The sequence below is a fragment of the Saccostrea cucullata genome, unplaced genomic scaffold, assembly GCF_032062105.1.
Source record: "Saccostrea cucullata isolate Sc308-1 unplaced genomic scaffold, CSIRO_AGI_Scuc_v1 ctg10552, whole genome shotgun sequence".
Lineage (NCBI taxonomy): Eukaryota > Metazoa > Mollusca > Bivalvia > Ostreida > Ostreidae > Saccostrea > Saccostrea cuccullata.
This window is the reverse complement of record NW_026925591.1, coordinates 1-25,801: the sequence shown is the minus strand read 5'-3', so window position 1 is coordinate 25,801 and position 25,801 is coordinate 1. Positions and strand designations below refer to the sequence as shown.

Sequence of the window (25,801 nt, the reverse complement as noted above, 5' to 3'; positions counted from 1 at the left end):
CAAATTTGAGTTGCAACTGAATGTATGCTTGTGAAAAAAAGAATGTATTTTTTTTTCATAGGAATTAATACCCTCTCTACACAAGTGCAATTTTTTTTGGACATTGCCCCCGGGAATATGTTCAAAGACAACATAGTATCAGTTAACAGAAATCACTTCTTGATTTAACTTGGTCTATTAAATTTTACTTGAATTAATTACAAATGGAGTTAAATATATTGTATTTCTAATTTTTAAATCTAAGGAGAGATCACTCTACTGCAGAGAAATACTTAATAATCGGAACTTTTATTGTGCAGTTTTAAAAAGGGGTTTTTTTAAAACAGATGGAAAAAAGGACATCACTGAAATCATTCAACATGAACAAATATGAACAAAAAAAAATAATAAAACGTAGAAAATATTTAACAATTTCCCATGCTCATTAAAAGAAAAAAACACAATATCTGGCTCAAGAAAAACAAAATCAATACTGACTAGATGCACAAAACCTGCATGTTAAATTTCACCAATTAATCAAATTTTTTATTTATGTTCCCAGAAATATATCTTTCAATTCTGAAATTATCAGTTTCCATTCTTGTAAAAAAAATATAGTCATAGTAAATCTACCTTCGCTACACTACTTCCATCTACAAAGCCTACACAACAATGTTTACCAGGAATTTTTAAGGTGTTGTTAGTACCTCTTACTTCATCTCTTTACATATCATGATCAATAACATACTTTTTTTGATATTCACAGTACTAAATAAATCCTTCATAACAGTTTCCAGCATTCCAAAATGACACAGAAGTCAAAATACTCAAAAAAGCTTGCTATTGGTTTACACCAGCGACATTAGTAAGATGGACAATGTTTTGCACATTTTTGTTTCATTTGAGTACGCTACTCTGAAAGAATTTGACAGAAGAAAATCTTCAATGTTTTCCACATTATCAACACTGAGGTGATTAGCAATACACATTGTAAATAATGTTGAGGAGAAAATTTATAGCTTTACTTTCTGGTCTCCATAAGAGAAGCAGAGAGTACCATTCATGGATTTTTGTAGACTTTCTTTCGCCATTTTCATTTTGCACGATGGGTATCTGATGAATTAGAATCATCATCTGGCTGGGAACTTTTCCCTTACACATTTAACACGAAAAGTGCATCACTAAACCCACTTGGGTTATTTTTCCTTCCTTTTCAATGAGATCATTATCTTCAGGTGCCTGTAAACAATTTACCAAATCATCAATTCTTTCAATGCTTGTAGCTTTCGTAGCCGTAATAGTTTTTACATTTTGGAACAGACGGGTTGAGAGTTGATTCAATCTGAAATTTTGCCAATTTCTAGCTTCGTCACCATGTCATCCCAAAGTGTTAATTTCATTGTTGCAGAGCTATCTCCAACGATCACTTCTTGCTTTTGAATTGGAAGTTCTCCGACTATTTGTACTGATACTGGTCTTGCCGACAGAATCTTTACTTCAACAGCAACCTAATCAAAACATAATGATTAATAAGTTAAAATAAACCGCATGTTTCATATGCTTCATTACGAATACTGGTACACAGAACAATTCTTTTCGTTAAAGCTGAACACTATGGGTAAATCAAAGGCTTGAAGGGTCTGCGAGTTGAGTCGTTCGATTCAGCTTTTTCATACATTTGGAAACCATACCTTATATTCAGCGTATTTTGCATTTACGAGACTGAATGTTATATGTTTCTCTATGTTGAGTTAAAAAATAAAGTGTATATTGCTTTTCTTTTTTATATACAATTAGGCACCGATTGGCTTTTGTACATATTATTGCGGTAAGCAGCACTAGTTTCTGTAATGAATTTAAGCACACTAGCTGCAGTGGTCAGTGTTATGGAGTACTGTAAACGTTGATGATATTTTGTTAACGGAAATTGACGAGTGTTAATTTTGACGAAATATTGAATCAAGAGTTATGCTCCTTTGAATTCACAAAGTAAAAAAATGAATTCATTTGTTAGAATCAGACCATCAACACTGTGTAAGACTGTACAAACCCTATAAGTGTGTTATTAAGATTCGATTACATAAAATACCCTTTTGTATTTTGTTTTCATTATAAGTGATTGATTGCCTGAAGTTATAAACTTGGAAAAGTTCGGTGTGATAATTATATGATGTTACGTACGGAAGTCAATAGCTTAGATTCAATGGATTTTTAAAAGTGTGATTATATATCACTATGTTTTCATAAATAATTACGAAGGAATTAAACATTTACTTTGATCTAGTTGTAATAGGGGAAAGAATTTAGCATTAAAGTTGTACAATGTACATGCACTGGTCAATGTCTTGTTACGGTAGGTGGAAATACGAACGTAGCTATTAATCTGTTAATAGCTACGTAGGTAGAAATAACCTGTCGACTGGATCTAATAAGTAATATGCTTCTTATGGGCTTGAATATGGATAGTTAATATCCCATCCTTGTATGGGAGGAGGGGTGATAATTATTTTAAAACGACAAAACAAATACCTTGTTGAATTTTGCGGTGTTCTGCACTTCTTGCAGCGTTCTGATCTTTTCTCCTGCCGAGTCATGATCATCCTCCGTTGATTTCTGGTATGAAAATGATATTTCTCTGGATACTTCAACTCTAGTTTTGTAGTTGACTAGAACTTCTGTTTTGGCTGAGTCTAACCTCCATGTTTTAAGCCAGATGCTATAGCATTTACAATTTTTATCATCATAACTATACATTTAGCAGTTGCTTAGTTTGGTTACTTAATACCCATAGGCAGGGTAGGGGAACAAAAAATGCATTTCAACAAATCAGTAATATTCAGCAATAATCAGTAGTGCCGCTACCACACATGAACCCTTGACTCTTAGGCCTAGATCCACACATTGCATAATTTTTGAAAAGGCATCCTTGCTTTTCAAAAGTATTTGATTAATACCAAGGAGCAGATTTCAAACAATTAATTTTTTTTCAGTGGAGACCCCCCCCCCCCCCTCTATGGTACTACTGACCCTGGGGCCTTGAAATTCACAATTTTGGAAGATTAGGGCCCTTGCTCATAACTATATAGGTAGTTCATATGCTTAATACCCAGGAGCAGAGAAGAAAATATTCAAAGAATCCGTGTATTTTCACCATATAATCAAAAGAGCCCCGCCCTAACACCAGAACCCCTGACCCTGGGGTCATAAAATTCACAATTTTAGTAGAGGCACTCTAGCTCATCATACCTATGTACTTAGTTAGTTTATATAATACCCAGGAGCAGAGAAGAAGATTTTCGAAGAAATAATGCATTTTCACTATATAATCAATAGAGCCCCGCCCTGACACCATAACCCCTGACCCTGGGGCCATAAAATTCACAATTTTGGTAGAGGCACTCTTGCTCATCATAACTATGTACTTAGTTAGTTTATTTAATACCCAGGAGCAGAGAAGAAGATTTTCAAAGAATTCATGTATTTTCACTATATAATCAATAGAGCCCCACCCTAACACCAGAACCCCTGACCCCGGGGCCATAAAATTCACAATTTTGGTAGAGGCACTCTTGCTCATTATAACTATGTACTTAGTTAGTTTATTTAATACCCAGGAGCAGAGAAGAAGATTTTCAAAGAAATAATGCATTTTCACTATATACTTATTTTGCCCCGCCCTAGCACAAGAACCCCTGACCCCAGGGCCATGAATTTCACAATTTTGATAGAGGACTCAATGCTGATTACAATCATGCAAACAATTTGGCTGCTTGATGTCCAGGAGTAAAGAAGAAGATTTTTAAAGATTGCATTATTTTAAGTGGTTTTGGCCCCACCCCCAGGCCCCAGGGGGGCAGGGATCATGAAAATCATAATTTGTGTTCCCCTTCACCCATAGATGCTTTGTGCCAAATTTGGTTGAAATTTGTTCAGTGGTTGCAGAGAAGAAGCTGAAAATGTTCAAAAGTTTACGACCGATTGACGACGAACGACGAACGACGGACGACGACGGACGAAAACAGATAGCAATAGGTCATCTGAGTGACTCAGGTGACCTAAAAAGCTGATGAATCGTCAGTGCATGTATCAACATTCTTGTTTGAAGTGAAAATCAAATACTAAATTTTAGAAGATTATTCACACACTGAATTATCTATGGATTTTTTCATTGCCCGATCATGACAAGAAACAGGCAAGAAGTAAACCTGGTCAAAAGGGATGCTCAATTAACACTTCTTTAAGGCGTCCATATTTGCTCTTCTCTCCATTTGTATCATTTCAAGTGACATTGAATATTGTTCTTTATCTCCGTTTTTCATGTAAAATATTAATTTAGACGTATGAAGCTATATCTTGATTGAAAATTTATATCAAAAACTTTTATGAGAAGTTAATGCATGCAAACGTTATAGCTATATGAAACATATGGAGATACCGAAAACTATTTATGATCAAAAGTCCATAAACAATACGAGCAGAGCAAACAAAGGACTCAAAAACATCAGAGGTAGGATTTGGTGTCATAGAGGAGTGAGCATCCCCTACTTTTCGGTCACATCCGCCGTGTTCTCCTTGTTATGTTTAGGAAAAAAAATCTGTGGCCAACTCAGTATGTTAATAATGGCCTAACAATCAGTATGAATAGGTCAGTAAGCTTTTGACCTTAATGATAAATTGTTTTTGCTGACAAGGTCATTGTATCGGCCATAGAACCTACGAAATGATGACTTTAAACGAGACTGCTGAAATTCTTATTTCGTCAACTTATTTGTCGATAATTTAATTAGCTCGATTTAGAAATTGTTCGTACGTAGAGCATGCTCTATATATATATATATATATATATATATATATATATATATATATATATAATCAAAATTGAATATATATATATATATATATATATATATATATATATATATATATATATATATATATATATATATATATATATATATATATATATATATAATCAAAATTGAATCCAAGATAAAAAAACAAGTTCACGTATAATTTTATACACTAAGCGCTTTCGCCGTTAAGGCTCTTCAGAGTGTAACAATGATATATATATATATATATATATATATATATATATATATATATATATATATATATATATATATATCAAAAAATCGCTATATACTTTTTCTAAATGGTTGTTATATATGATTCAGTTTGTTTTTCATTTCTCATCAGATATTTATTTCTTTCGGATTTTATCAAAAGTTGTTGCATGAACGTACGATTGTATTATGTTTCCGTATATGAATCAGAATCTCATAAATTGTAATAGTTTTTAAAAATAAGTGTTTATTTTATTACAGATTTACACCTGCAAATGACCCAACGATTTCTTCACTCTGCATTTATTTTGATAGAACATCGGCATTGTCAAATGACAAAGACAAAGATATATGCTAACGACATAAGTTTCTTATAGGTGTCGGAACCGGGGGAAGGGGTTCCCCTTTTTGCAAAAATAAACACCATAAAGGCATTGAACATTGGGACGTATAAGATTAGCCCCCCCCCCTTTCAACATGCACAGGTTCAAGTGTATTCAAAGAAGAGTAAGTTTAGGGTTTCAAAAATTGATACCGAAAGAAGCTTTTCACTTCGATTATATAACATATTTATCATTGATTCATAGTGGATTTTGTTTCGATTTACATTAAATTGCTTAATTGGTTTATGTACTATTTTTGTTTATCTTGCTTTTTTTTTACTTCATGCATGTTCCCTTTTAAAATTCAAATACATGTATTTTGGATATCTTGCAATTGTGTTCTCGATTGAACTCTTTCTTTAAAAGAAATAAAATCTTAATTCTTTGCGGTTAGTTTGATGTTTCGCATCAATTTTGTTTAAAAGTTCGTATTTTGGCTTCTTTCCTCAATATACTGTTATCTGTGCGTAAGGTTGCCGTCAATCGTCACTATTTTTCGTGTATTACTTTTAAAATGTGTGTACATTTCAAATGTCTGGGAAATGCCATAAATTACAGAAGTGCAGTGAAATCTTTAAATGACAATATATTGGATGATAACTTCAAACATATCATTTTTAATAATTTAATTTAAAAAAAAACTTTCAAGGTAATTCCACCCTCCGGTATGTGATAGGTTTTTGCAAAAAATGTTATTAAATCAAAATCATACCTAATAGAACAATATATTTTCAAAGAATGCTTTTCCATTGCTGTAATGATAAATATTGTTAAGTGAAAGAATTTTTAAAAATGCATATTTCCTTTATTTGATCAATTATTCAATCTTTAAAAAATGAATTTCAACATCATAATTATGCATTTGACCCCGGTTTTTAATAATATTTATGACACTGTTTACGAAAAATGTACGATTTTTTTATGTTGACATATCCATCTGCTTATTTATGTCTCCCGTCTTACATCATATGGCGACATAATAATAAAATAGTAAAAAAAAAAAAAAAAAAAAAAAAAAAAAACAATTTTTTTTTAGAAGTTCTTGAAAAAAATCATAAAAATATTTTCCTAACATTTTGAATTAGAACCTATATAGATGATATTTATTCCATTAAGTACACGTATTACTTTCTTAGACAAAACATCAACGTGACGATGTTTAAGTGTAACGTATTTACAATAAATTACGGGGATGATCGTACCTGGTCATTTCCAGGGTTTGTGGTATTCAACATTAAATGATTTGAAATAATTAAGGTCTTCCTTTTCCAACGGAAGACCTTCTACTGATTCTGTTGGTAAAAATTATTATTCTTTTTTTTCTTCAACTTTCTAGAATCCAACTTTGAAGCCTCATATCTCACTCATTTCTCCATTGATTTCGCTCAAGGGCTTTCATGTAATACTATTCAAAAGGGGCTGGCCCCTATAATTAGGGCTCTATGAAACTTGAAAGTTTTTGCTTTATAACTCAAAAACGGTTAATATTTCGATTTAATCTTACGAACAAAATTGCTCTTTTACACCTTTTTGATCTGATGAAAATGCTGTTTTGTTCGATTATGCCGGGAATATTGCGTAATAACGCGGTAGAAAGCAGGCAAGGTAAACAGGTAGCGTTTTCGGATTACATTCACGTTGTTTGTTTACAATTATATAACACGCCTCCCTCGATAGCGCGGGGCAAAGTCGGTCACCGGGAATCAATCGGCGGGTAATCCAGCGACCCACAGTTATACACAAATAAAAACACAGAATGGTTAAATTCATTCTTTTAATATTTAAAATTGTACATTAATACTATCTCTGTCCTATAAAAATATTATTTTGTTCAGTTTACGTTATATAGGAAAGAAAGCTAGGCAGTTCTCATCTTGCTATTGAAGGTCTCATCTTGCTATTGAAGGAAAACTCTGTAGTCTTTATGCGCAGAATTTAAAAACTTGCCGTAAGTAATAAATATTTTAAAATTTGCTGTATCACATCTCTTTTTTTTTAATTAGGTTTTAAACGTGTTCTTTGGTTCCCGTTCAGAGTATTCAATGGCATCATTTTCCTTTTATTAAGCAAGATGTTTCCAAGAAAAAGGGGTTTTTAAAGAAAAAAGCTTTTCTTCGTTAAAATATGAACACAAACAATATTAACGAAAACGATAAACGCCCGGATCTCATAAAAAGAACTTTTAAAGAGTCAAATAATACAAAAGTTATTTACTGCGCAATTCTGACATTCACCTGGAACCCAGATTTAAAGTGTGTTGACCATTGCTGCGTAATCTTACGATTACACACATCCAAGAAAATCTTAAGCGACACGCCACGGCGAACCATTGACCCCGCAGTCATAGGCAAAATAATTGGTGTATTAAAACCATTTTACAATTAATGGAAAATTATTATTGTCGGATATTTGAGCTAAATATGTTGGCTTATCTTCGTTTTAAATTTGATCGTGATACATATTTTATCTAAAACAGCTATCTTGGTTTTGTGTTTGTTTACAATTACACGACCAACCAATCCTTCCGTCGCTTGTTGACATTAATTTACACAGCGTGGTCGAATGTTAAATCTTATTTTACAAACTTACGGAAAACATTATTTTCTGTAAGTAAATCGAATCTTTCAAAAATATTTTAAAATATCTTTGGTTTGACTTTAGAACAAAACGCTGGGGTATAATTATTTTACATGTACATTAATCAGTCTTCAATTTTTATTGTTCGTTAGCTCCATGTGTAATTTTACTTTTCGTTTTGAGGATTTATAGCGTAAGGACTGGCAATCTGCGGTTACTTTACTTCAACCAATATTGATATAAATGCACAAGCTTAATTAGCGCTTTTAACACACAAATAAATCGTTTTCAACACAAATTTTCCCAAACACATTTTTTTTGTTCATCACAGATTTTTACCATGGCTATTTCAGTTTTAAATTTTAAAGAAAATCTTCCGAATCATAAGGATCTATTCAGAATTTTACTCATTAATGAAATGGACTAAACATCGACAAGTATTCCGGGCCGTTTAAACTTCGTAAGTGACTTCTGTGCTGCACAATGCCTATTTATATTACACGTTGAATAGTCAAGTTGAAAAAAATAATTCAAGATTTTAAAGTAAAGAATTTTATTTGTTTTATAATTTATTCAAAACCTGTAAATGATTGGTATAGTGTGCTAACCTTTTAATTTTGTTCCGTGATTTTAAAAATATCAGTAGTAGGTTATACAATGTACATGTAAGTAGTACATGAAATAAACCTGCATCGTATGTACAGAATCGAAAATTTAAGAACTTGTATAATCTACAGCTACTGAATATCACAAACTTATCATGTAATTACACAGTAACTTTTAGGACCTGATTTAAACTATTAAAATCATAACCGGCACCATAGTTAAACATTAATTGTTTTATAATCGGCACTTAGTGCCTTTGAGCAGGAGGGATCTTTTTTGTGCCAGCACCTAAAGCGACACAGGACCTTGTTTTATACGGTCTCATCGGAAGGACAGGTCCCCACGTCCCACAGTGGGATTCAACCACGACGTAAGGATCAACTCCTTACTTCGATACTATAGAACATACGCTCTAATCACTGCGCTATGCGGGTGACCTTGGGGGTATAAAATGAAAACAATGAAGAAAACGGTTAGTAAAAAGTAAGAAGGGGTCGTTTTTAAGTATTATTCTTACAAACTTCAGGGCAAGAATGAGAAACCATATTTACGAAAGCTTCCTGATATAAAAAAGATTACTTTTTTTTCAAATCATGACTAGAGTTTTCCCTTGCAAAGTGATTGTGTATTTTGGGGGGTAGTGTGGATGGAATGGGAATTAAACGGTCTGTTTAACTGTCCATATGTCTGTCTGCCCCTTAAAGTTTTTCCCAGAAGGTCAGGCTATAACATAAAGAAACCAGAAGCTTGTACTCGATACAAAGATTTCAAGTGATCCTAGGATGTGTCATTGTATTTATATATTCAAGGCAATATTACGGCAAATTCAAGGTCACTGGAGAAAGAATTAATGTTTTGGTGCATCATTTATATGTAATCGAGAATTTCTGTAAGCTCATACTTGATACAGAGATTGCTTGTGACAAAAAGGTTTTTTTTTACGATTTTGACTCAGAAAACAGTATTTTTTTCATTCTGACTATATTTGTTTAAGTCCATACTTGATACAAATTGCTTATAGTCCGCCGGTTTTCAAATGACTTAAAATAAGGTCATTTTAGCAAATTTAGGGCCAATGACAGAAAAGTTGTAAAACTCCTGTCAAGGTTATGAATTTCTAAAAGTTGTTTCACATTGAGGGTTTGTCTTGACAAAGAGCCAAGGTTATTCTGTTAAAATCAAGGTCACTGACAGAAGAAATCTTTTCTTTTTCACGCTATGAACTAGTAAGTCAAGTGAAAATCATTGGAGGCTCTTACTTGAAACATAGATTACTTATGATTGGAGGTTGTGTCATGACCCTGATCATAGGTCTTTCTGTCAAATCAAGGTCACTGACAGAGAAAAAATGTTTAAGCATAACTTTGTAATTAAGATTCACTGGAGGCTCATGCTGAGAAGAAAGGTTGTTCACATTAGAAAATGCAGTAACCTTGACACAAGGTCGGTACTTCCTGTCCACAGCTCCAACGGAAGACCTACTCGTTGCTTTCAAGAGCTCGGCTCTAGTTGTTCATAGTTTAGCATTTTACAGGTTTTATTTTTTATTTTAATGGACATGTTTATTTCGTCTCATATATAAGGTTTGAGACATAGAATCTAAACGATCGCGAAAATTAATCGTCGCGAACAAGTTTACCCCCGGTGAATCGCGAAAAAAAGTCGCCGCGAATAAAAGTTGGTTTACAGTATTCAATTTAATGTGTTTTCTTTTTTTTTTTTAAAGACTATTTTTTATTGCTGCTGTTATTTTCAAAATGTTTTTAAAACATTCAAATAATGTATGATTGCGATTTTCCTAAAATTTAGTTTATGAAGAAAAAAGAATATATAGAAAGAATAGTGTTAAAATGAGGAATTGTAGTAATTTTTTAATTGAAATATTTTTTGGTATTTTATAATGATTTCTAGTTTTGGCTTATTGATTAAACAGACATAATTTATATAAAGTCCTTTGATTAAACAAATCAAAAAATCAATAAATTAAAGGATAGGCAAACAAAAAAATTAAAAATATAAATAAATGTATAAAATTATAAGCATTAAATAAAACTCTTATGGCCGGTTGCGTACCTTTGGTTCAGATAAGTACAGCTCAATGGTCGATCCGTGAATCACGTAAACCGGGTTTTAAAACCCCAGTTGAGTCGGGTTTACCTAGTCGCATTTCTGTTGCACGCTATAAAACTGAGTAAGGTTTACCTAATCCTGACTTACTCGTATAAAATGTTGAAGAATAATAGGTTTCCTAATATTACAGCACTTTAAAACAAGTTTTAATACTAGTAACTGGTTGAAAATTAAAAGGATATATTTAAAAACAATGATATATATTGATTTTAAGTTGTAAATTGTTAATGCTGAAAAAAATTCAATACAATTTACATGATTTAATTCAAATCACGGCATCTTTCATCGAAACCCAAACCATAAGAAAATATAAAAACGCAAACAAAATACAGCTTTTGCAAAAGACTGAAGAGAAGAAAACATGAATGGGGTCTTTGGAATAAGTAATTTAGAAACAAAATCAAAACACAATACATGTATATAGGTAAATGATAAAGGGAAAATGTATAAATTTAGATTTTTAGTTTAAAATCAAATAAAAAAAACCTTATAAGACATTTTTTAGAAAACACTTATTATTATCTATGTTTTTTTATAGAATTTTATACAGCGGCAAAATTATAGGGGACGAACATACCCTCTTCCCCCTTGCCCGGTGCCTCCGATCCGGCACTGTAGATAGCCTGATTCACTGATAACTGAAAGACTTTTTATCCTCATAAAATTCGGCATTATTAGAAATTATTGGAATGTGTATCATCAGCTGTTCGAAAGTGTAAAATTCGTAATTTGATTTAAATTTGATATGTTAGAACGTTTCTATAAAATTCCTGTTTATGTACATTGATGCATTTTAATTAAAAGTATCTTCCAAAACTTTATACTACATCTAAATCAGTGTTAAAACGGCACATTGAAATGTTGTTAAAGAGGTGTGCAAAACGAAAAATCCCCATGCAACATGGCCAAAAAATTATTTTGTAGAAAAGTTTTTTTGAAACTGCAAAATATATCAATCCAATCATAATTGCCAAAAAACATTTCTGCAACATCAAAATATTTCAAAATATTGAAATATTCTACCCAAAAATACATGGAAACCTTTTAAAGCTGGGTTTAAACCACCCCTACACCAGGTTCAGAATTTACCGTAATTCTGATTCGTACTCAGCCAATCCTTACATGTGTGCAACGCGAAAACTTGGATTTAAACCCGGAATCATTGATCGTAGGTTTAAATCTGAGATACGCAACCGGCCATTTATGTCTTTTTAAAAAATGTTCTTCATCAAATCTGTGAGCCACTCCCAGAACTTTACTCTGAGGCATTAATAGGGATTGGCATACGTTCAGTGTCAGGATAGCCTATTATGCAAGTCTCCTGCTGGGCAGCGCGTAGTGGTTTGCTGCTTATCTAGGCCAAATTTTGAATTCTGGTAAACAAGATGTGCCGCTTACTCCGTGCCGATTTGAATGAGAAGACTTTGCACCATATAAACCACAATAAAAACCTCGGGATTTATTAACTCTGAATGGTAAAAATTATTCCTTTATCATAGACTTTAAAAGATCATTTAAAAATTGCTTTTATACTACCAGTGCATGATCAATAACTTTGTAAAAATGTATGTAGCAATGACAAAGCGTTAATGTTATATACATGTATTGGATTTGAATATTTCATTCTTAAGGCAACACAATTATATCCTTGATTCAAGTATTCGTTGTCTTTGTGAAATGTTAATCATCAAACAATATGTTGATTTAAAAATGAAATTTCTTTACAGCATGGTGTTGGTTGCATATCCGTATTTTCAAATTCCCACATTCAAAAGACCCGCCTTTGGTGAAGGCAAAGGTGTACGTAAATACTATTACTCTTAATAATATTGTCATAGTAATTATTTTTTTGCTTTTTTCAATGCAAATGAGGAAAGAACTTAAATTTGATATAATTATTTAAAATATTTTTTGTATATTTTCAGTGATCATTTTAAGATACATTTCATGTACAACGCTGTTGATACAAACACAATTTTCCTTATCTTTACAGATTGTGCTTTTCTTTCCGAGGGGCAGACTCCTTATCAGCCTTTTCAGTGTATGTGATTCTAACTAAGTCTTATAATCCGCCGCTCTTTTCTACCTATACAGTGAACATAGGATTTCTGTGATTCTGTTCTTTCAAAAATTCAGTGATTGGATTAGACCCCGTTTTCAACCTTTAAGGACGTTCGATCCTGATATTTTGAGCGTTTTTCGCGCAGGTCCTTTATTCATAAAATTAAGCATCATTTTTTGATTCTAACAATAAAACTGAATTTTACAATGCAAATTAAACTATATTCAATGAAAAAAACCATGATTAAATCCCATTCAAGTAGAATTAAGCTAGGGACTATATTTTGTGGTGGAAGGTTTTTTAGACGAAAATGATCATTTTTTTTCCATTTGAACTATAACAGTACTGTTAATTTTGGATGCCTATTTTTCCATACTGGTTGCACACAAAGCTGTTTTTTGCAATGGAATATGTGATGCTGGTTCTAAAATATCTATTAAATTATTTCTTATGAATTCTATCAGCAAAGTGTAACAAATACAGTAAATATATTCTGAAAATTCTGGAAAAAATTGAGCCAATTTTAACGTAAAATTCACACTCTTTTAGTAATATCTGAAAATGTACATTATATACCCCCACTTTTGATGTTCTTTTCTAAATATTCAAGATAACTTTGACCTATTTGCTTTAAATCAGAAAAAGTTAAAGACTTTAAAATAATTTTCTTATTATATTTTCAATGCCGGAAAAATAACATTTTATTAGTGCAGAAAGGTCAAATAATTGATTATGCGAAGCAATTTGAAACTTTTTCTTAATCACAATTTCTAAGTGTCTTTTTTTAAACAGACTTAAGTTATTTTGTTTCATTCTTTAATTGGATAAAAATATTGGAGGGAAAACGTCGCAGATGTAATTTTTAATTAAGACACAAATTTCAGTGCAGAAAGGTCATATTAAATGTACTGTAGCGCTAAAAGAAGCACATTGACCCCCATTTTTTGATTTGAATTTTAATTAAGCTATGTATGTAGAAACTAAAAATATACTTGGCAAAAAAAGTTTAAGTCTTTAAATATCAGGATCGAACGTCGTTAAAAACCCGGTGACTTGAAAGAAAATAAATTTAAACTTGTACCAGAATGGAATTTAAATGTGATTAACATTAAGGTTCAAAAATCAAATAATTTATATAATTTGTGTTTTTTTTTCTTTTAAAATATGAATATATCATTATTTTATGAGAAAAAGTAAAAATTCAGGAAATACTTTTGTAACCTCGAGTTGAATGTTTTGAAAACGTTTTAAAAACCAAGCAAATTAAACGTGAATAAGACATTTTGAAAATGTTTTTGTTACATTTAAAAACAATGTTATCAGACCTGCCTACCCTTTTCATTGCAAGGGTGTAATTTCAGTACATTTTTGGCGGAATTTCGGAGGTAAAAGCGTAATCAATCATGTTTTCCTATTTTGTTGTTTTACTACAATACTCTATTTTTTCATAAAAACCGAAATTGTACATTACTAGACAAAGCTTGCACAAACTTTTCTTTTTCGAATCATCTATTGGCAAAAAGTGTAAAATACCAGTACCTTATATTAAACTCAAACCAACTGCACACCCTTGATGAAGCATTGGGTCAATTTGTATCAAACCACTTAATTAAAGCCTTGCGTTTGCATATTTACACAAATCGTACATAATAACACTGTATTTCATCTTTTTCACATTTTCTATCTTGTTCTAAGCAATGTTAGCAATGTTAAAGTGAACTAAATTGAACATAGAAAGAGCTGTACTTAATAGATCATTTAATAGTTTACGTAAGTAGTGCACGTAAGTATAGTGCGTTCTCGTGTTTTTCCAAATCTTCGCCATACCAGTACACATATAACTACTAGGTATATTGCGTATGTTATTAGTTTTACTAAAACTTCTATTTTCATTACAGCAGGCCGTACTTTGACTCTAAAATTAGACGTTCATAATGAATTTTAAACCAAAATATAAAAAAGCGTAAAATTCATATAAGTGGTGTAATGGCGTAATTAAGTGGTAAAAAGCGGAAGAATTACGCCAAAAGCGGAAGGGTGGGCAGGTCTGTGTTATGATAACATTTGTTGAAATATTTTGTAAAATGTTTTTTAACATTTTAAAAACCATACAAAATCACGTGATTAAAACATTTTTGAAAAATATGTTTGTAACATTTTAATAAAATGTTCCGGAAACATTTGTTGAAATATTTCACTAAATGTTTAAAAACGTTTAAAAAAACCATACAAATTCACGTGATTAAAACATTATTGAAAATGTTTTTGCAACATTTTGAGAAAATGTTCTGACATCATTTTACTGAAATATTTTACTAAAATGTTTTAAAAACGTTTAAAAAAAACATACAAAATCACGTGATTAAAACATTTTTAAAAATGTTTTCGCAACATTTTGAAATGTTTTAAAAACATTTTTAAAATGTTTTTGTGTTAGCTGGGATCTTACAAACAGCTCGCCTGTATATCAACTAATTCCCTTCATAACAAAACACTCCAATGTCGGACACCTCACTCTCACGAACAACTCTCCTGTACATCAACCAGTTACCTTTATTACAGGATACTCTCATTTGCAGTCTCGTTTATAGTCATCATTTCGTAGGTTCTATGGTCGATACAATTACCTTGTCAGCAAATACAACTTATCATTCAGTCAGATGCTGACTGACGTTTTTCATACCAATTGACCATTATTTATACATTGAATTTACGACAGATTTTTCCGTTCGTTCACGATCATGACAATGAGCACACGGCGGGTGTGACCGGTCAGCACCTGGTCCTACCTCTGATGTTCCGGAGGTCTGTGTATATTAAACACTGTTCGTTATCTCCATATCCTTCTCCAATCCCTAACTAACATTTCTCCTATACATCAGCCAGTTCCCTTTATTACAGAACAATCCAATACTGGATGAGCATTCTGATTTGGAGAAAACATTGCATATTTCCCCTGTGAAGGAGGTCATGTCCTTATTTCTATGCTTCATGGAATAGAGAGAAGTTGTAAGTACATGTACATGAGGTATACTGACTCATTCACTGATTTGAAAATGAAATCATTATACTTACACAGTAACACAACTTTCATTAAGCTGCATGTAAGCCTAATCATTTATTCAAAATGATTTAATCTAGTAATGGAAACTAGTTGAATGTGCATATATAATTTGTAATCCTCTCCAGTCAATACTTATAGTATGAGCTTTAGAAGTTAATACAAACTTATTTGGCCTCTAATTGCTTGCAGATTGGAAAAGATATGGTGCAGATCGGTCTGGAAAGAAGATGAGTGGGTTACCCCGACAGTATGAGTGAAAGGGAAAAGCGTTATGTGGTCTAAAGGAATTACTGTCCTGAAGGCCATGAAAGAAATGATGGATTCTTATGACAGCTGGATGAAGTTTGACCTTGTAAAACTAAAGTTCTAATCAGGTATAAATCTTAGTTTTCATTGTTTGTAATGTCTTTTCACCAACAAATAGTAGGATTTTTGTCAACCCAGATGTCACTTGCAGTTGTCCATTTGATTTGAATATGCTATGTGACCTTTATGGTATTTTGTATGCGATTTACATTAAAAAAAATACACCTCAAAGAGACTTACAGTGTAGGGATTAATTATAACAAATAATACATCATATAATTCTAAACTGGCTGTGTTAGAACTTAACAAATATCCATCTGCAGCTTTAAATTGTTAAATGCATATTTTATGGAATAATAGAAATGCTACAGTTTAAAAAAAAAAAATCAAAAATAAATTACTCTTTAGACTATAAAATTCTAAGTGAGACATGACTGCAATTTGTTGCAAATATATAAAAATTGAAATGTAATTTTTTTTTAATGAACACATAATTAGTTTTAATTATATTATACAATACTAATTTAGTTTTAATCATACATTAAAACATCAATTTGTTTTAATTACATTACACTAATTGGAAGATCTTTATCTGGACTATAGCCATCAAGAACTCTAAATTAAAACAAAAGAACTATGAGGCCTTTCTTTTTGCCCAACCCCCAAAGAATAAATTAAGATAACAGCTGAAAAATGAATGCTCAGACAACCAGTTAGCTCCTGACAATAAACTCATTAATTTTCTTAATTTAATGCAATTTCTGCTATCAAAATTTTTCTTGACCATCTTATAATTATGCCCATGGGAAAACTGAATTTTCTCTCAAAACATTAGCATTTGTTACAGCTTGCTGTTAAAGTATATTATAATGATGAAAAAAAAGTTTTTATTTAATTAAACATTTTTAATAAGGATTAGTTTTAATTATATTATGCAATATCAATTTAGTTTTTATCATACATCTGTATTTTAAAGCATCAATTTGTTTTAATTACATTATACCAATTGAAAGATCTTTTTCTGAACTAGCCATCAAGAACTCTTAATTAACACAAGCAACTATGAGGCCATTTCTTTTTGATTAAAGATAAAGATAACAGCTGCATTATCAGAGATCTCTACCAGTTAGCTCCTGACAATAAACTATTAATTTCTCTCTAGTTTGAATGCAATTTTGCTATCAAATTCTTCTTGACCAGTGCTTGATAATTATGCCCAAGGGACAAACTGAATTCCTCTCAAAACATTAACATTTGTTACAGATTGCTGTAAAGTATATGATGAAAAAAAAATTTTTTACTTGCTTTAACATTTTAAATAAGGATACAACTATATTTTTACATTTTTTAGGATTATGAAATTTAAAATTTTAAAGACTTATTTTTTTTTTTAAAAATTCACTTATATTTAAGGTCACAGTGACCTTGAAATAGGCCACGACACAACTTCTACCTAAGATTAAAATTTTGAATTTTAAAAGCTTTTTTTTTTTTTTTTTTTTTTTTTTTTTTTTTTTTTTTTTTTTTTTTTTTTTTTTTTTTTTTTTTTTTTTTTTTTTTTTTTTTTTTTTTTTTTTTTTTTTTTTTTTTTTTTTTTTTTTTTTTTTTTTTTTTTTTTTTTTTTTTTTTTTTTTTTTTTTTTTTTTTTTTTTTTTTTTTTTTTTTTTTTTTTTTTTTTTTTTTTTTTTTTTTTTTTTTTTTTTTTTTTTTTTTTTTTTTTTTTTTTTTTTTTTTTTTTTTTTTTTTTTTTTTTTTTTTTTTTTTTTTTTTTTTTTTTTTTTTTTTTTTTTTTTTTTTTTTTTTTTTTTTTTTTTTTTTTTTTTTTTTTTTTTTTTTTTTTTTTTTTTTTTTTTTTTTTTTTTTTTTTTTTTTTTTTTTTTTTTTTTTTTTTTTTTTTTTTTTTTTTTTTTTTTTTTTTTTTTTTTTTTTTTTTTTTTTTTTTTTTTTTTTTTTTTTTTTTTTTTTTTTTTTTTTTTTTTTTTTTTTTTTTTTTTTTTTTTTTTTTTTTTTTTTTTTTTTTTTTTTTTTTTTTTTTTTTTTTTTTTTTTTTTTTTTTTTTTTTTTTTTTTTTTTTTTTTTTTTTTTTTTTTTTTTTTTTTTTTTTTTTTTTTTTTTTTTTTTTTTTTTTTTTTTTTTTTTTTTTTTTTTTTTTTTTTTTTTTTTTTTTTTTTTTTTTTTTTTTTTTTTTTTTTTTTTTTTTTTTTTTTTTTTTTTTTTTTTTTTTTTTTTTTTTTTTTTTTTTTTTTTTTTTTTTTTTTTTTTTTTTTTTTTTTTTTTTTTTTTTTTTTTTTTTTTTTTTTTTTTTTTTTTTTTTTTTTTTTTTTTTTTTTTTTTTTTTTTTTTTTTTTTTTTTTTTTTTTTTTTTTTTTTTTTTTTTTTTTTTTTTTTTTTTTTTTTTTTTTTTTTTTTTTTTTTTTTTTTTTTTTTTTTTTTTTTTTTTTTTTTTTTTTTTTTTTTTTTTTTTTTTTTTTTTTTTTTTTTTTTTTTTTTTTTTTTTTTTTTTTTTTTTTTTTTTTTTTTTTTTTTTTTTTTTTTTTTTTTTTTTTTTTTTTTTTTTTTTTTTTTTTTTTTTTTTTTTTTTTTTTTTTTTTTTTTTTTTTTTTTTTTTTTTTTTTTTTTTTTTTTTTTTTTTTTTTTTTTTTTTTTTTTTTTTTTTTTTTTTTTTTTTTTTTTTTTTTTTTTTTTTTTTTTTTTTTTTTTTTTTTTTTTTTTTTTTTTTTTTTTTTTTTTTTTTTTTTTTTTTTTTTTTTTTTTTTTTTTTTTTTTTTTTTTTTTTTTTTTTTTTTTTTTTTTTTTTTTTTTTTTTTTTTTTTTTTTTTTTTTTTTTTTTTTTTTTTTTTTTTTTTTTTTTTTTTTTTTTTTTTTTTTTTTTTTTTTTTTTTTTTTTTTTTTTTTTTTTTTTTTTTTTTTTTTTTTTTTTTTTTTTTTTTTTTTTTTTTTTTTTTTTTTTTTTTTTTTTTTTTTTTTTTTTTTTTTTTTTTTTTTTTTTTTTTTTTTTTTTTTTTTTTTTTTTTTTTTTTTTTTTTTTTTTTTTTTTTTTTTTTTTTTTTTTTTTTTTTTTTTTTTTTTTTTTTTTTTTTTTTTTTTTTTTTTTTTTTTTTTTTTTTTTTTTAAAATTTGAAAACTTAAACCTTTTCCAATAGTAACCGGTGCTGTTGTCTAATAGTAGCCGTAACAGAAGTTTCTTCGAATAAAAACACTATAGATTTTAAAAAACAAATAAAAGCGGACAGTGTTATAAAATAACCAATAATATTAACAAATACACAAAGAACTGTCTATTCACTTTTATCAAATATCTAAAAATTTTGACGCAATTTCAATATATTTCTTACGATCATGTAAATTTGTCCAACCTTTCGACAGTTTTCCTCTTGTATATCAGCAATCCTTTAATTCATTGAAATTTTAAATATACACGTTAGTTTTAAAAGTTATGTAGCGTTCCGTAAGGGTGAAATACTAAGCAGCCAAACTTTAATAATTGAATTAATAACCATTTTGTTGAGCCAGCGAAGAAAAACCTTACAATTTCGTCCATTTTTTTCCACTAGCAACCGCTCAACTTTGAATGCGTTAAGAACGCGCAATTTTTTCTGATAGCAACCGTTTAGGTACTACACCGTGTAATTGGTTATTAATTCCTTTACCACATCGTCTTTTTAAACGTAGAAATTTCAAAAAAAAACCAAGTTCCTAAAAAAATTGTGTTGATGAATTCCTTATTAAACGGACAGACGCACAGATAAACAGGAAGCTGACATTAAATTTGAATAAAAATGAATCCAATCGTTGACAGGCCTCAGAGAAGTGTGTTAAAATTTCAACCCATTAGGTGGGTAGTTGCTCAGAAAACTTGGACGAAATTTTGTTACGGACGGGGTATAATGAGGAAAAGGCTGAAAAGAGCGATCACGTTTGCAGTGATTTAATGCAGCCTTTCATAATGGGACAGCATTATGGTTTTGGACAGGTTTAGATACTCCAATTCAATGTGGAATTCAGATAAAAGGCCCCAGCATATGGACATCTGCTGCAGACACTCTCCATGCGTTACATCAAACCAAATTCCGAATTCTGCTTGAAGCATGATGTGCTGGAGGTGTGCTGGATATTGCAAACTCTTGAGTTGGGACATAAAAACCAACCAAAACCCCTAGCTTTTACATGTCCAAATTTAGAAACTGGCTACAGAAACTTTACCTTGTGGCAACATGGTCGTCTTGGTTCTGGAAGACGCATTCCAGTGCCAGCCTGTGTTACACATACAGTGCCCCTTTAAGTTCCCCAAGAGGAATAGACAATACACTGGGTACCATTATGCACGTACAGATTGCCCCTTTAAAAAAAAAACAAACACTTTAGTTAACTATATATACATCTATATGTGTGCGTGTGTGTGTTTTAAATATTACCAACAATATGAAGGTAGAAATTTTTTTTGGGACCATTTTCCCAAACCCCCGCATGAAAAGATTCCGCTTCCAATACCTGTAAAAAACGTCCAAAGTCCATCCAAAAATTAAAAATCTATCTCAAAAATCTTCAGGGATGAAATAGGATTACTCAAAAGGGGTCTTAAATTTACTCCTACGCCTAAAAAAGACATAGATGTGATCAAAGAGAAAGAAAAAAAGGGGCACCGCTAAGCGGAGCATCTCCGCGTCGGAACTTCACTGGTATGGCAATATCTCAAAAGAGATAAATTCTCTGAGGGACATTAAACATGTTATTCAAGATTATAGTACAATGTACCGGGTAATTTGTTTAATTCCCTCAGGAATTCTTTGCTCATATGTAGGCTTGCAGAGGGAAAGGGTTTGAACACATTTTTTTCCTATAATAGGAACTAACAAGTAACAACCATTTAAATGTGAGGGATCTTTTTGTAGCATTTATTGGAAGGGGCCCTTGATTTACAAGGTCTCTTGAAGGACCAATCTCCGGTCCCCTGGGGAATAAATTTAAGATTGTAAATTATTAGTTTTTGTTGTTATTTTTTTTTTTTTACAAAATTTAAAGTGAATAGCTCTTAAACAATCTCCCATGCAGAGTTGTCGTTCGTTCCTCTCTCAGACAATGAATGTATGAGCGGATGGTAGAGAGTGGCTCTTGAACCAATGGATCACCTCGCCCTTTCCGTCGCACGCTAGAAAAGCGTGCGACGGAAAGGGCAAATTCCCATTCTCTTTAAACTGGTTCCCTAGCGGAAATGATTATTGTCAACTCGAACATAAAATGTCAGGGTTTCAGACAGTGAATACAGCGATATCTGAAGAAATTTTCAAGAATGAACTTGACAATGAATAGGCCCCATCTTTTTATACTGTCACACAAGTATGTAAACGCTGAAAATGGTTAATGCAAAGGTTTTCTGTAATCTTGCCCATAAATGTTTTTGTAACTCGTACATCAATTATCGGGGTTTCGAGGCAGAAAAAAGAATATCTGAAGAAATATTTCATCAATGAACTTGAAAATGAACAGGCTTCCCCCTTTTTATACTGCCACACAAGTATGTAAACGCTGAGAATGGTTAATGCAAAGGTTTTTTTTAAATTTTCCCACAAGGTGTAACAAACACACTAACACACATACATACGCACATTCGCGATGCTTTTCTCCTCCGCTACTAGTTGACTGAAGGGATTTTTTTGTCGGAAGCTTGGACTCAGAATTCAGATTACAGTGATAAAGCCTTTGTCCGAAATAAAAGTAATTTGAAACCAAAATCAAACAGGGAAAAACATTGGACGAATATATTGAGCCTCTTTGGGTTTAAAGATCGAAGGGGAAGTACGTGACGTAGTATTCATTCTTTAGACATCCATGCCTATGGTCAGACGTGCTCCCTTTCATCCATTGTGTGTCCATTTTGGAAAGGTAATTAGTTTTAATTTTGATTTATTGTTTTAATTGCCTTGGTGGCAGAATCTTGGTGGTTCTTTTTGGCCTAGGTGGCAGATTTTACAAACCTTGGTGGTGTTATAATGTTGAGGCCTATGTGAGCCGAATATACATTTATTTGCCTTGGTGGCAGTGTGTGATAAAATGGATCTTGGTGTTTTACTTTACAAAGACACAAATATAAATTTATGCATATTTGTGTGGTTATCATAATTTATATGAAATGTCTTTTGGTATTTTAAAAAAAATGGCCTGAATTTTCCCTATGAGTATGCAAGCCGCACGTGCATTTCATGCCATATAGCCTCCCGGTCTCTGTTTTTAACGTTAGGCTTCTAATGCACTGACATTTCCTAAAAGCTCATCGGGGTTATTAATTTTTTTTAATTCTATTTGTAATCTTTTTGAATTTTAAAAGTTATATTTATTTTGACTTGTATTTTTGTTACAAATTTAAAAGAAAAAAGAAATTTAATTTAATCTTGTTGAGTTATCCCGCATGTGCCTTGGTATTTGCTTACCAGTTACGGTACATTGTTTTTGTTTAGATGGTGTAGCCTACCATATTAAGAATTCTTTAAGAGGGATAAAGCTCTTCCTTGTTATAAAGAAGATAAAGGGAGGGAAACCAGATGCATTAAAAGAATTTGCTTGAGTCTCTTAGGAAAAGAAAACAAAGAGTCTGGAGTTCGAGGAAATGAATGCAAGTAAACAGTATCATAACAGAAAGTATGACAGAGTTGTTGGAACTGGCAGGTTTGCATTTTCAGTTATTAATATAGCCTTATAGTATTATCATATTTCATTTGTCAAGATTGAAACACATTTATTGGTAAATCACATAGTTTGTCTGTTTATTTCTTATTTAAGAAAACAAGAGGCCCACGGGCCTTATAGGTCACCTGAGTATTGTGTAACAACTTTCAAACACTTAAATTTGGTTCATGTTTTAAATCAGAGGTCATAAATGCACAATTTTGAAAGAGGCTCCATTGCTTATCATAATTATCAACTTATCCTGCTTACTCTATTTATTTGTACCCAGAAGTAGATCAGAGTAACAAAGAGAAAATGCACTTCCACTTATACCCAGTTGTGCACCTCACCCCAAATGAACCACTGACCCAGGGGCAACATATTTCAAAATCTTGCAAAGTTTATCATAAAATTGTTGATAAATACCAAAGAGCAGATTTCAAAGCATTAATTTATTTTCGGACTATGTAACACAACACCCCCCCCCCACCACGACCCATGGGGCATAAAAAAAACATTTTGCTAGATAAACCTTTATTCATCATAAATATATATACTTGGATCATTGGCATAAAACCCAAAAGCAAAGGAAAATATTTGCAAAGAATTAATGTATTTTCACTATATAATCAGTAGAGCCCCGCCCTAACACTAGAACCCCAGACCCTGGGGCCATAAAGTTCACAAAATGTACTTAGTTTGATTAATACCAAGGAGCAGAGAAGAAAATTTTCAAAGAATTAATGCATTTTCACTATATAATCAATAGAGCCCCGCCCTACACTGTAACACCAGAACCCCTGACCCTGGGGGCTGGGGCCATAAAATTCAAAATTATGGAAGAGGTATTCTTGCTCGTCGTAACTTGGTACTTAGTTAGTTTATCTAATAACCAGGAACAGAGAAGAAGATTTTCAAAGAATTAATGCATTTTCACTATATAATCTATAGAGCCCCGCCCTAACACCAGAACCCCTGACCCTGGGGCCATAAAATTCACAAATCTGGAAGAGGCACTCATGCTCATCATAACTATGTACTTATTTAGTTTATACCCAGGAGCAGAGAAGAAGATTTTCAAAGAAATAATGAATTTTCACTATATTATCAATAGAGCCCCGACCTAGCACTAGAACCCGTGACCCTGGGGCCATGAATTTCACAATTGTGTAAAAGACTCAATGCTCATTACATTCATGCCAACAGTTTGCCTGCTCGATGTCCAGGAGTAAAGAAGAAGATTGTTAAAGATTGCAATAATTTTAGTGGTTTTGGCCCCACCCCCAGGTGCCAGGGGGGTGGGGACCATGAAATTCACAATTTTTGTTCTCATTTACTTATAGATGCTGTATACCAAATTTGGTAGAAATTGGTTCAGGGGTTTCAGAAAAAAAGTTGAAAATGTTCAAATGTTAACACACGACGCACGACGACGGACGAAAACAGATAGCAATAGGTCACCTGAGTTTCTCAGGTGACCTAAAAATGCATATGCATATGCAGTGATAATAATGCACACTCATAATTTAATCTAATTAGCAGTATCGGTAATTGAGATATTGCATGATTTTGCCAATTTTTGAAATATTTTAGTCTAACTCAGGAAGAGATGCAATTTCTAGAAGAGGGGAGGCGGGTGCTGCACTGTGTTATTATTGTTGCAAACGAAGTGGGACAGCCCAAGGGGCAAGTTTCAGAGGATTCAATGGTACAGTTGATTTTCATAAAAGGGCTTACACATGTGTCATTTCTTTATTTTAAAAAAAATTAGTACAGTAGAATATGATTTTGTTTTGATAGGTCCCTGGTACAAGTACTTCTGCAGGAAGTGAAGGGGTCTCTCCAGATTCAGCGAGGCCTTCAGTTGCAAAACAAATATATATAAAACTAGAACAAACAAAAAAATAAACTTTTTGATATATTTTTTAAACCGATGACCCCATAGATGAAGAACAGTCATATTCTGTCTATAAAGGGCAAGTGCCTTAAGCAATGCTTAATGGGCCTTATTTAGAATATATTACCAAATCGTTCTCTTTTGGAAATAGGTAGATACTAGTAAATATTTCTAATTAAAAACCACGATGAGCAACACCTAAATCAGCATGGATATGAAACAATTGAATATTTAAAATGCCCATGGACACCCCCAAAAATCCGGGAAAAAATTTTCTGAACCTTCTTTTAGTTGAATTTATGTAAATCAAGGCGAATAGATATTCAAATCGACACTTAAACAATCTGATGGTGGATCATAGTCAGGCGTGTTTGTGGAATGTAACTTTTTTGTGCTATATCTGTTTTACAAAATGGAAGAAGTTGTGAGTTCCCTGTAGTCATTATACTCAAACTAAAAAATTGGTATTCTTGCATTTGACAAAATATACACAATAAAAGTTTCATTGAATTTGAAAAACTAAAAGAAGTGTTTAGGTGGCTTTCAATACCTGTTTCACTGTCTTGCATAAGTGTTAAAAATGTCTGACACTTTTATGAATGGCGCTTGACTCTCTTTACCCTACCGTTATATTAAATATAAATACATTCAAATATCTCTAAGCTGCAAGACGTTGAACCTGCCGATGTTTTACGGTGAACACCTTTGAGGAATGTTTACCTGGGTAGAACTCACGTGACTATCAGTATTTAAATAATAATGGGTTCAACATGAGTCATACAGGTAAATACCTCTCACTTGCTATAGGAAAACATTGTACTTTTTGTACATTTTTAATATTTTAACTACCAGCCTAATCGCGTACAAATTTCCTACTTTCACACAAGTTTTATAAATGTATTATGCGTCTTTTGTCATTCGCTCAAGTTTGTACAAAGTTAGGCTCATAGTAATCAAAAGCTTTGAAATGAATGACCTTTTTCGATTAACAATAGAAAATCACAAATGTCGGCTGACCCCTGCCACATTCTATGGTTTTGTTCTTTGTATTTAATTCGGGAAAAATTT

General features: G+C 30.6%; 1 pseudogene; it reads right to left on the bottom strand.

The window, feature by feature from the left end:
• Positions 1-819: 819 nt before the first annotated feature.
• On the bottom strand, positions 820-11,413 carry LOC134269296 (uncharacterized; annotated as a pseudogene).
• Positions 11,414-25,801: the final 14,388 nt, after the last annotated feature.